Source organism: Xenopus laevis, chromosome 4S (genome assembly GCF_017654675.1).
Source record: "Xenopus laevis strain J_2021 chromosome 4S, Xenopus_laevis_v10.1, whole genome shotgun sequence".
Classification (NCBI taxonomy): Eukaryota; Metazoa; Chordata; class Amphibia; order Anura; family Pipidae; genus Xenopus; species Xenopus laevis.
The window spans coordinates 121,777,561-121,789,761 of NC_054378.1; positions in this window are offsets into that span (position 1 = coordinate 121,777,561).

Consider the following 12,201-nt stretch of genomic DNA (forward strand, 5'->3'; position numbering starts at 1 on the left):
ATTATTTTTCAGGCCCCCAAAATGTTTAGAGGTTGACTTGTTTCTCCAATATTTATTGAAACTGTATATGAATTAGAGCCTCGTGGGCCCCTATACCTCCTGGGCCCCCCTGCAGCCGCAGGGTCTGCTTCCTCTATAATTAAGCCCCTGAGTATAGTATAGAATGGTCTGTTCTAAGCAACCTATCAATTGCTCTTCATTATTTATTTTTTGTATAGTTTTTTGACTTATTTGCCTTCTTCTTCTTTCCAGCTTTCAAATGGGGGGGGGGGGGGGTTACTGACCCCCATCTTAAAAACATAAATGCTCTTTAAGTCTTCAAATGTATTGTTATTGCTACTTTTTATTATTTGTCTTTCTATTCAGGCCTCTCCTATTCGTATTCCAGTCTCTTATTCAAATCAGTGCATGGTTGCTAGGGTTATTTGGACCCTAGCAACCAGATTGCTGGAATTGCAAACTGGAGAGCTGCTGAATAAAAAGCTAAATAACTCAAAAACCACAAATAATAAAAAATGAAAACCGCAGTTTCCTGTGTGTCACTGAAAACATCCCCCCACCACACACAAACATAATAATAGCTTTTATTAAAATCACAAATATTGATTGTTTCGAGCTCGTATACGTAAAAACAAACAAATGCAGCAATATTTCTAAAGTGCCCTCGTAAATCAGCCGGGGGGAGGGGGATGACGGCGGAGATTAGAGCTATAACTGCTGATACGGGCGCGTTGGATTAATGCTTAAACTTAAACAGAGCGCTCAATACGCTGAGACGTGCTCCGTGTCACTTAAAAGATCATTATGTCTTGATGTCGCGCGTAAAAATGAAAGAGCTAATTTTGCACTTTATGAATAGGGAATGATGGAAAGCTGGAGCCTTGGGTCGGGAATCACAGTTTTATGAGATATTGAAGACGTATTTACAGGAAAAACTTACATCCAGGACAGATGTGCAGTGTCCTGGGGGCAGGGCCACCATTAGAAATCACAGGGCCCCCTGGGTCAGGAACCTTATAAGTTTAAAAAAAACAGCCCCCTTATAAGTTAAAAAATTGAGGACTTCAATTACGTCTGTTTTTGTGACTTTGGGTCTTTTCGCAGATTCAGGACTTCAATTTCAGCTGTTTTCATGATTTCGGGTCATTTCGCCCCTTCAGGACTTTAATTTGGGGTGTTTTTGTGACTTCAAGTCTTTTTGCTGATTCAGGACTTGAATTTCAGCTGTGTTTGTCACTTTGGGTCATTTCACCACTTCATGACTTCAATTTTGGCTGTTTTCGTGACTTTGTGTCATTTCGCTGCTTCAGGACTTAAATTTTTGGGGGTTTTCGTCACTTTGGGTCATTTCGCTGCTTCAGGACTTAAATTTCTGCTGTTTTCGTGACTTCAAATCTTTTCGCTGATTCAGTATTTCGATTTCAGCTGTTTTTGTGACTTTGGGTCATTTCGCCGCTTCATGACTTCAATTTCCGCTGTTTTCGTGACTTCGGGTCATTTCGCCACTTCATGACTTCGATTTTGGCTGTTTTCATGACTTCGGGTCATTTCGCCACTTCAGGACTTCAATTTCGCTGTTTTTTTGAACTTCGGTCATTTTGCCACTTCAGGGCTTAAATTTCATTGTTTATGTGATTTTGGCCCAATTCGTCACTTCAGGGCTTCAATTTCGGGTGTTTTTGTGATTTCGGGTCATTTCGCCGCTTCAGGACTTCAGTTTCGGCTGTTTTCATGACTTCTTGGTCTTTTTCTTAGAAAAAGAAAGTTTGGGGGGAATTTCCCCTCTAAAGGACAAGGAAGCCTGAAAACAACATTTTGTTCAGGCGTAGCTCAATACAGATTAATAGTGCAGTCATTTAATTATATATAACATACTAAAAGTTACCTTAAAGGTGAACAACCCCTTTAAAGGAGAAGGAAAGGCTAAAACTAAGTAAGCTTTATCAGAAAGGACTATATTTATACACCAGTAAACCCTCAAAGTTCCACCAAGCTAATATGGCAGCTGCTATCCTAAACAAATAGAGAGAGGTTCTAGAGCTGGTTACTCAGGTATGGTAAAGTATTCTGCAGAATAAATATAGTGTTATAGCTTGCACTATTGTGGCTAATCTATTGGCAATAAACTGCTTCAGTAGCTTTCCTTCTCCTTTTAGCATGGAGAGGGAGTGGCGGCCTCAGGCAGCAGCAGCCTTAGGATTGCCCCTGGTGGGTATAGGTGCCATTTGATGGGTTTCTGGTCTTAATATGAGCAAGTTTTAACCTTTAAAAAATGATTTTGCTGTTTGATGATGTCACTTGTGGTTAGCACTAACAGCACTTCTGGTTTGATGGAGGTCAGCGGGTTGTGGTCTGGTTCAGATTTGGGTTTCAAATAATAAACTCATGCAGAGTCTTATTATAAGGTGACTAATCATGGGTTCAGTGTCGGACTGGCCCACCGGGATACCAGGAAAACTCCCGATGGGCCGAGGTGTCAATGCACCTTCTTGCTTCTAACCATTTAGTCTATTTCATGGCCATTCCCTATTTCTTTATGAGAAAAAATGCGTGAGGAATAATAGTTTGGTAAGTGGCCCATGGTCTCAGGTTTTCTGGTGGGCCCCTGGCATCCTAGTCGGACACTGCATGGGTAACTGTATGGCTGAAATCAACTGAAACCCAAATCATTTCTAAATCACTTTTATGTGGTTCATGTGCCTTCCTCTCCTGCCAGGAGCCTGAAGAAGAACCACAAAAGGTGGACATGTGCAAGTGATTTGACTTTCTCAGCTGCTGATGAAGTTTCACAAGGAAGGATAAAAAGAGAAAGAGAAATACTGTAAATATTATGAGGCCGCTTTTCCATTGTAGACACTTTCCAGCTGCCCACTGGCCATCTCGTCTGGCTGCAATGCCACATAATGTGGGTGAATATGGAGTGAGGTGCGCGCCACGCTGGGAGGCTACAGACATGAGCTGTAGGGCTATACACAATTGGGAAGAACAGGGGTGCTTTGTGCACTTTTTTTTGGCATTTTGCACATTGTCCGGTTCTCCAAAACCAGGCCAAAAGGGTCATTTACACAAGTGCAGAATATAAAAGAATATACTGAAATAACAAAAATAAATACTTCTGCTTCTGCATCAATTTAATCATTCATTCTAAAGTTAACTTTCCCTTTACAGTACTATTTGCAAATATCTTATTGTTTGAGAAGATCTGGAGACACAGAGGGCTACTGATCCTTCCAACTCAAGGCTATAAAATTCCCCACCTCTGTAACAATGACTCACTCGCTGTATAATTACACAGAAAGGAGCCGGCAATCAGAATTGACCTCTAGAGCTGAATCTGTGGAACAACTAAATTACAGAGCCAGTGACTGACAAGAAAAATTGACCCACAGCGCTAGCGAAATAAATATATATTTCCTCTCACACAGTGTGCAGCCTGCAGGGAATGACTCGCATAGCTTGTGAGTGATTGACTAATGGCCCACAGAGCTTGCATTCCATCAATTCAGTAATACGTGACATGCTCATAGTTATGATAAACAGTCTTAGCAACTCTAGGGTAAAACAACCTACCTGGCAATCTGCCTCACATTCACAGTCCTTCCCAGAGACTATTATCCCACTGTTACTATAGGCACCATCTCTCCCTACTATACCTGCTATCCCACAGTCACACTCCCTTCCCAGAGACTATTATCCCACTGTTACTATAGGCACCATCTCTCCCTACTATACCTGCTATCCCACAGTCACACTCCCTTCCCAGAGACTATTATCCCACTGTTACTATAGGCACCATCTCTCCCTACTATACCTGCTATCCCACAGTCACACTCCCTTCCCAGAGACTATTATCCACTGTTACTATAGACACCATCTCTCCCTACTATACCTGCTATCCCACAGTCACACTCCCTTCCCAGAGACTATTATCCCACTGTTACTATAGGCACCATCTCTCCCTACTATACCTGCTATCCCACAGTCACACTCCCTTCCCAGAGACTATTATCCCACTGTTACTATAGGCATCATCTCTCCCTACTATACCTGCTATCCCACAGTCACACTCCCTTCCCAGAGACTATTATCCCACTGTTACTATAGGCACCATCTCTCCCTACTATACCTGCTATCCCACAGTCACACTCCCTTCCCAGAGACTATTATCCCACTATTACTATAGGCACCATCTCTCCCTACTATACATGCTATCCCACAGTCACACTCCCTTCCCAGAGACTATTATCCCACTATTACTATAGGCACCATCTCTCCCTACTATACATGCTATCCCAAAGTCACACTCCCTTCCCAGAGACTATTATCCCACTGTTACTATAGGCACCATTTCTCCCTACTATACCTGCTATCCCACAGTCACACTCCCTTCCCAGAGACTATTATCCACTGTTACTATAGGCACCATCTCTCCCTACTATACCTGCTATCCCACAGTCACACTCCCTTCCCAGAGACTATTATCCACTGTTACTATAGACACCATCTCTCCCTACTATACCTGCTATCCCACAGTCACACTCCCTTCCCAGAGACTATCATCCCACTGCTACTATAGGTACCACCTATCCTACAATTTAGAGACTTTTAGCTAAACTGCTATAGGCATAATCACACCCTACTATAGGCACTGCTGGGCTGGCTTCACAATTAAAGGGCATGTAAAGTCAAAAAAATAAAATCCCATTTTTACTTTCTTTAATGAAAAAGAAACCTATCTCCAATATACTTTAATTAAAAAATGTGTACCGTTTTTATAGGAAACCTGACTGTATTTAGTGAAATTCTCCCTTCATTTACTGCTGTGGATAGGAATTGTCAGACGGTCCCTAACTGCTCTGCAGGGAAACAATCATACTTATGAACAGCAGGGGGAGCCCCCGTCTTACTTCCCAGCCATGCAGAACTCGAGCAGCTTTGTTTATGATGATCCCTAAGCAGCCCAGATTACACTGAGCATGTGCACAGTCTTAGTCTTGCAAAGATGTATAACTAAGTTACAAGATGGAGACCCCCTGTAGCCAACTTTGAAAGCATAAATTATTTGTTTGATTAGGCTTGTGGTGCAGTAAGTTCATGTTTATGTTTAGTATACAAAATACAGCATTTCTAGCCTTATTCTATTTTAGAATTTACATGCCCTTTAAGAGGTGAAAAAGCAGTATCATGCTATTCCTTACCACACATATCCTACATACAACTGGTGCTGTTTATTGTTTCATATTCTAACTCACAATAAGTGTAGTCTTAGCCAGTCTTTTCTCATATATCAGAAATAAATTGACCTATTTAGATCTTGCAGAAAGGTTTGTGCCATGATGTTGACTTAACACAATTTCTTTCCATGAAAGACTTTCTTCTTCATTGACTTCCAGCTCCCTTTTTGCCTTCCATTTGTAATGCTCTTTATTACACCTGTTCTGATTTCTTCTCCTTCAATGTAAATCTCCCGTTTGCTCCCACTTGTATTTTAACAGTGGATTGCGATTCTCTTCCTTCATCAAAATCAGATGCTGGCATTCAAAAGTCTGCTTTAAAAAGAAGCAATCCACTGAAATATCTGGCAAGAGCATCCCAGCAAACATGATGAATATTTTAATAGCTGGAAGGCTGGTGGAAGAGCTCTGGGATGATTTAATGGTATAAACAGAATTTTTTTTTGTGGGATTTAATGTGTGAAAATGGACAGTGCTTGCTTCCAAAACCCTAGCAGAGAAATTCTCTGCTCAATATATCCACCACTGAAGCTTTTAATGTATAAAAATACATCTTCCAATAACAGAGTATTTCTGGATTTATTGGCCCGGTGGCAGAGAAAAATAAAGCATCGTTATGTTTTGAAACCGTGCTTCATAATTAGTAGAACATGGGCAATAGTTCATCTCAGACATGAACATTAACATGGAATTAGGAAAACATATTAAACAGGTTTGGTTGACATTAATGAATTATTATGAAATCAATAGACCGACATATTGTTTTGTTGTCCAATTGGTAGGGGAAAGATACCCTTCTAAGAAAATAATTGCCCAACTTCCAATACGGCACCATCTTATATTTAGCCAACTGTTTTCAGTTATGCCCGCCAATCATCTGAAGAAGAAGAGTTGGTCCCCTAGTAGACCACAGTACTATAATGGCACCTTCTTTCAAAATCTTGTTTCTTAAACTGAGCTAGTCTCCACTGGTGATAACATTACAATTACTTTAATGTGTTTAAAGGATATTGAGTATGGGGCTGAAGAAATGAATCCCTAAATGCATGGTGATAGAACATCTCCAGTCTTCTCTGACAAACGTTCCTTTGGTCTCCAAAGTAGTCATCAACCCCTCTGATGTTAATGGCTTTGCTTCTGGAACTAAATGGGACTTAAAGGGTGAAGCTAAGTAGCTATAGGGCTCTATTAGGTGCAGGAGGCAGATCACCCAGATAAGTACCTGTAGAGTATTGGGTACTTGTAGAGGATCTGCTGAAGAACACATCAAAGTTTGGTCAAGAATTGGAGAAGCCGATGAGAGAACACAACAAGTAGGATTCATGATCCCCTTCTTCTGGTTGGTTAGGTATCATTCTGCAGGTAGTGGCTAGTCTTCATTGAGTTTTCAGGAGTATAGTTATATCTATCGGAGTCAAATCTAACAGTTAACATCATTAGTCATGATCAAGCTGTGACATCCTAACCAGAACATACCAAGATAAGGTTATCAGATTGGAAACAGGTCTATAGAAGGACAATATGTAATCAGTGCAGCTGGTCAACATGCTTTTCTTAGATGCGTACCTTTTTTTCCTCCAAGCAATCTGGTAACCCGATGCAAAGAGTATAAATATTGCTTGTGTAATATAATAAGTTATATTTGTTGGAGTGGGGATTTAGTTCCTCTCTTCTTTGCTGCATCATTTAAATATTTAATACATTCTGTACAAAACATTCTTTCCCACAAACCAGAGACACCAGATGCCTTTCTATTTCTCCATTTAGATAAAGAAAGAGAACAAGCTAATCAAACATGATTTCGAGAAACCTAAAATATATACGTCTCTGTAAACTGGGAGCAATTAGCCGAGACAGCTGATTTCCCTTAATTGCCTATTCCATTATTCTGTTCTAAATAGGCTTAAATAGAAAAATCTCAATTTTCTATTTTACAAGAAACCAATTAAACTGCACTTGAGTGACCTGACCGGCCTTGACAATAAGGAAGCTAAAATATAATAGAAACCCGGATTATGTCTTGCCCCTCTTTGTTGGGGTTGAAGGATTGCAGGAGTGGGGGGGAGACAACACGGGAGTCATGTGACACTTTGGGATTTACTTATTGAAAACAAGGAACTAATTGTGGTCATAAACTTTGGCCCCACAAGCCAGTCGGAGAGTACTTGAAGATAGATGAAAATAGGAAGATCCATCCAACCATATTTAGAACCTCATGCTCCTTACAGGTAAAGGTATGGGATCCATTATCCGGAAACCCGCTATCCAGAAAGTTCCAAATTACAGAAAGACTCCATTATAATCAAATAATCCAAATTTTTAAAAACAATTTCCTTTTTCCTCTGTGATAATAAAACAGTAGCTTGTACTTGATCCCAACTAAGATATAATTAATCCTTATTGGAAGCAAAACCAACCTATTGGGTTTATTTATGTTAAAATGATTTAAGGTATGAAGATCCAAATTACAGAAAGACACGTTATTCAGAAAGTCCCAAGTCCCGAGCATTCTGGATAATAGGTCCCATACCTGTACCTCCTTTGATTCAATTGGACAGTCTGATGCCTCGCACGTTAAATACAATAGTTTTTAGCTATATTAGACAAAGTCACTTCCTTTCTTCTAACTTTGCCAGTTTTCTAGGAGGAGAACCTAAAGCCTGGGCAGATCCCACTGATTGACTTGATGGGCTATTGCCCAGTTTTGCGCTCTAGTCGTTGCCAGATTGGATGCAGATCTTTTATCCAGTGAGATGGAAGCGCCAGAGACTGCAGCCAGACCGGTTGTTGTAAAAGACCACTATTATTTCACAGTGCAATGATGAATAATCCATGTCACCTGTAGAAAACAGGTAGAAAACAAGTTTGATGGGTAAAAAAGTCAGCAGGGGCAAAAGTTTCATGTTTTCTTAAAGGAGACAGATATAAAATAAGTCCCCACCCCCCCAACATTGTAGACAATAATGAGTAATATTTGGTGCCAGGGTCAGAACTAGGGGTAGACAGAAGAGGCACCTGCCTAGGGCCCAACGATAGGGGTAGAACTAGGCAGGTACCTCTTAAATTGTCTTCTGCCTACCCCTATTTCGCTTTTGCAGCCCTTTTTGGTTTTTGCCTCCACTCCATCGTTTTCCCCCCCTCCGTCACTCCCCCCTCACCTCCGTCACTCTCACCTCCCCATAATCGCTCTCCCACCTCTGTCCCCTGTCCTGCCGGCTGTGCACAAAGTAGTCACGCATGTGGGAGTGGGTAGCAAACTGGCCAGGTTACCTAGGGCACCTGGCCAGCTTGACCCGGTGCTGTATGGTGCTGGTTTTACTGTCATGGGAAAAAATTTTTTTTCCAAAATGAATCAGTTAACAGTAGAATTCTGCACTGAAATCCATTTCTCAAAAGAGCAAACAGATTTTTTTATATTCAATTTTGAAATCTGACATGGGGCTAGACATATTGTCAATTTCCCAGCTGCCCCAAGTCATGGAGCAGCACTATTATCTGATGCGTTTTGAAAAAAACATGTTTTCTCATGACAGTATCCCTTTAAGATAAATATCTTTAAAAATGTCCCCTTTATTGAACCTCCCCATAGATCTGCGTCGCTGTTTCAAATGAGGGGTGGGTGTGTCCTAATGGTCCCTGTCAGTAGAAGGGGGATAACCAATTGCAGCCCTGCAGTCACACAAGCAAAGACAGACTTCAGTTCCCTATCAGGTAAGCCTAGCTGCTGGTTGGTTCCTGTTCTAGTGCCACAGGCTCCTCTGCACAACCTGGAATAGAAGGTAGTGGCACAGATGTTCGGGACTAGAGGGTTTTTGAAGAAATTTTCAATAAATCAACTTCTCTATATAAAAGAGTATATTGCACTGGCAGGTTAATGTTTTTCACACAATCCTTTAATGGAAATTTCAGTTAGAACTAATGACCAGGGGCAAATTTCTCAAAGGCTGAGGTCGGAGATTCATGTTTAATGACATGAATTCATCAATGATTTGCCAGTCGATGTTGTGCAAGTCAAGTGTTCATGATCCTGTTGAGATTTATGAGACTCCAGCTTCGATCTACAGAGATGCCACTAAAAACCCTAAAAGAACCGAACATTACAATTTTAGGAAATTGATATTTTATTTTCTTGGAAACTCAAATGTTCCGTTGGACTCCTCAACTGGGTGGAGACTTCATGCAAACATTCCTGCATCATTTTTTGACCGAACTTGAACCCATTGAAGATACAGTCAGATCCGAGGAAATTAAAGATTAGTCAACTGATTGTAGATATGACTTTGTTCCTGAAATCAGAAACCATAGCAGAAGAACAACTGTTGACTTGGAGAAAATAAATGCATGGAATTGTCCACCTGGGACTTTTTTTTGGAGCTGGATTCTCGAAAGTCTTCTTTTGATCTTACATAACAATAAAAACGGCGCTGCGCTCTAATGTGAATGACTCACCGTCGGCTCTGATCAATAAATAACTTTAACAATTCTGCCGTCCTAATTGTTTTGAAACTACTCACCTCTTTGATGCTGATCATGTAATGGCTCCGGCTGAATGAACAAAACGAACGTTGAAAGGCAAATTAATTTGGGTGCTGCATAAATAAATTAGGTTTTCAGGAAACCGAGTACCTTACGACATGCATTTTAGATGATAAGTATAATACATTATTATTATTTAGGGTTCAAGGCTTGGAACGAGTGATGGTTTCGACTTCTTGGAATCCTGGAATATGTTGTAATCCGCCAGTAAGTACATTGCACTTGTACATATTCAGGTCAATCTGACATGTTTTCTAAACAGAGTGAATGGAAAACAGTATTCATTCAAGTGGCGCTCTTATGCTTTCTTGGCTTGTTTGGAGAAGCAGCAGTCGGCCCCATTTCTTGCTGCAGGGGAATAAATGGAGGTATTATAGACATGTTGTGCCAATGCTCTATCAATTTCCCACCCCATGACATGGCTTCACTTGCTGGCTGGCTTCATTCCATAACAAACCCTTTATGGTTTAAAGGAGAACTAAAGCCTAACTAAAGAAGTAGGGCAGAGATATTGTACATTATGTTTTGTGCTTCTGTTCCAGCCCAAGACAACCACAGCCCTTTAGCAGTAAAGATCTGTGTCTCCAAAGATGCCCCAGTAGTTCCCCATCTTCTTTTCTGCTGATTCACTGCACATGCTCTGTGCTGCTGTCACTTACTGAGCTTAGGGACCCACTCACAATATACAGTACACATAGAATAGAAATGTCACAATATAAGGCTGATTAGTAATTAATACAGATAATTACTACATGGCAGCACAGAAACCAGTGCAATTAGCATCAGAATTTAATAATCAGCAAACCTGTAGCATCAGCTTATATTACAGCCAGGGAAGCTCATTTTCTGCTGGATAGTGACGACCCCTAAGCTTAGCTTCTCAACAGCTGCTCAGAAACTTTAGGCTGGTGCAATAAGTTCAGTATAAAACAGGGTTTAGTTCTCCTTTGAGGCACTTTATTTTCTATGTACCCTACGTTAAAAACAATGGGCGAACCCTGAGTATAGCTGTACATAATCATATGATAGATTCTCTTCACAGGCTCATGACCTATAAATCCCCAAAACTGAAGAGCAGAGGCACCACCCAAGCCTCCTGGGATCAAAACTTCCACCTTCCACTTATTGAAGTTATTATTAGTATACAATAATGCAATATATTATGGCATAGACAGTGCCTACCATGTATAGCTTATTATCTAACTCTGGTTTATGACAAACAGAGAGAATAATTACGAACTAAAGTTCAACAAAGATTAAGGATAGAGATGCTACACCTTGGGAATCATGTATTAACACTGGGCAAATTTACGCCTGGACAGTTACCCATAGCAACCAATCATTACTTTTGCTTTAATTGTTCTAAAGCCTTACAATGTATCTGGCTAGAAATGCTGTTTTAGTTACAGTACTAATCCAGAGCCCCAGAACAGTAATGATCTAGGCCTTCAAATGTGTCTACAGAAGCTTCTCATCTTGGACCTTCTCAGACCATCCAGCTTAGGGCTTCTGGAAAATGACCAAAACATTAGCAGAATATGAGATTCTGCCTGTCATAGAAGCCCATGCTACAGGACTCATTATTTAATAAATTCTGTTGCACTGGTTTATTTGCTGCTATGTAATCTAATGACTAATCAGCCTTATATTGTGACATTTCTATTCTATGTGTACTGTATATTGTGAGTGGGTCCCTAAGCTCAGTAAGTGACAGCAGCACAGAGCATGTGCAGTGAATCAGCAGAAAAGAAGATGGGGAGCTACTGGGGCATCTTTGGAGACACAGATCTTTACTGCTAAAGGGCTATGGTTGCCTTGGGCTGGTACAGAAGCACAAGACATAAGGGGGCTCATTTATCAACACTGGAAAAATTTGCACCTGGGCAGTAACCCATAGTTACCAATAAGAGATTTGCTTGTTTTAGCCATCTGCAGGTGGAACAATCAAAGCAAATATTTGATTGGTTGCTATGGGTTACTGCCCAGGTGAGATTTTCCCCAGTGTTAATACCTGATCCCAAAAAGTGTAGCATCTCTATCCTTAATCTTGGTTGAGCTTTAGTTCTTATTTATTCTCTCTGTGCATCATACACCAGAGTTTGAGTGTACGTTCTACGGGATAGGTCTGTGCCTTAATAAGTCTATTTGTATATATAACAATAATAATAACATCAATAAGTGGAAGTTTTGATCCTAGGAGGCTTGGGTGGTGCCTCTGCTTTGCAAAAACAGAGATTTAAAGGGCAGCAGATATGAGCCTGTACTCAGGGTTCTCCCATTGTGATATCTCAGGCTATCCCCGACGCTTGTTTATAAGGATATACAGTATATACACAGTTCCATAATAACGCAGTTTATTTAATAAGCCTATAGAAATCCCATAGCTTTCTTAAGAGGTATAGCTTAAGTAACCTTGACTCCCGGCAATATT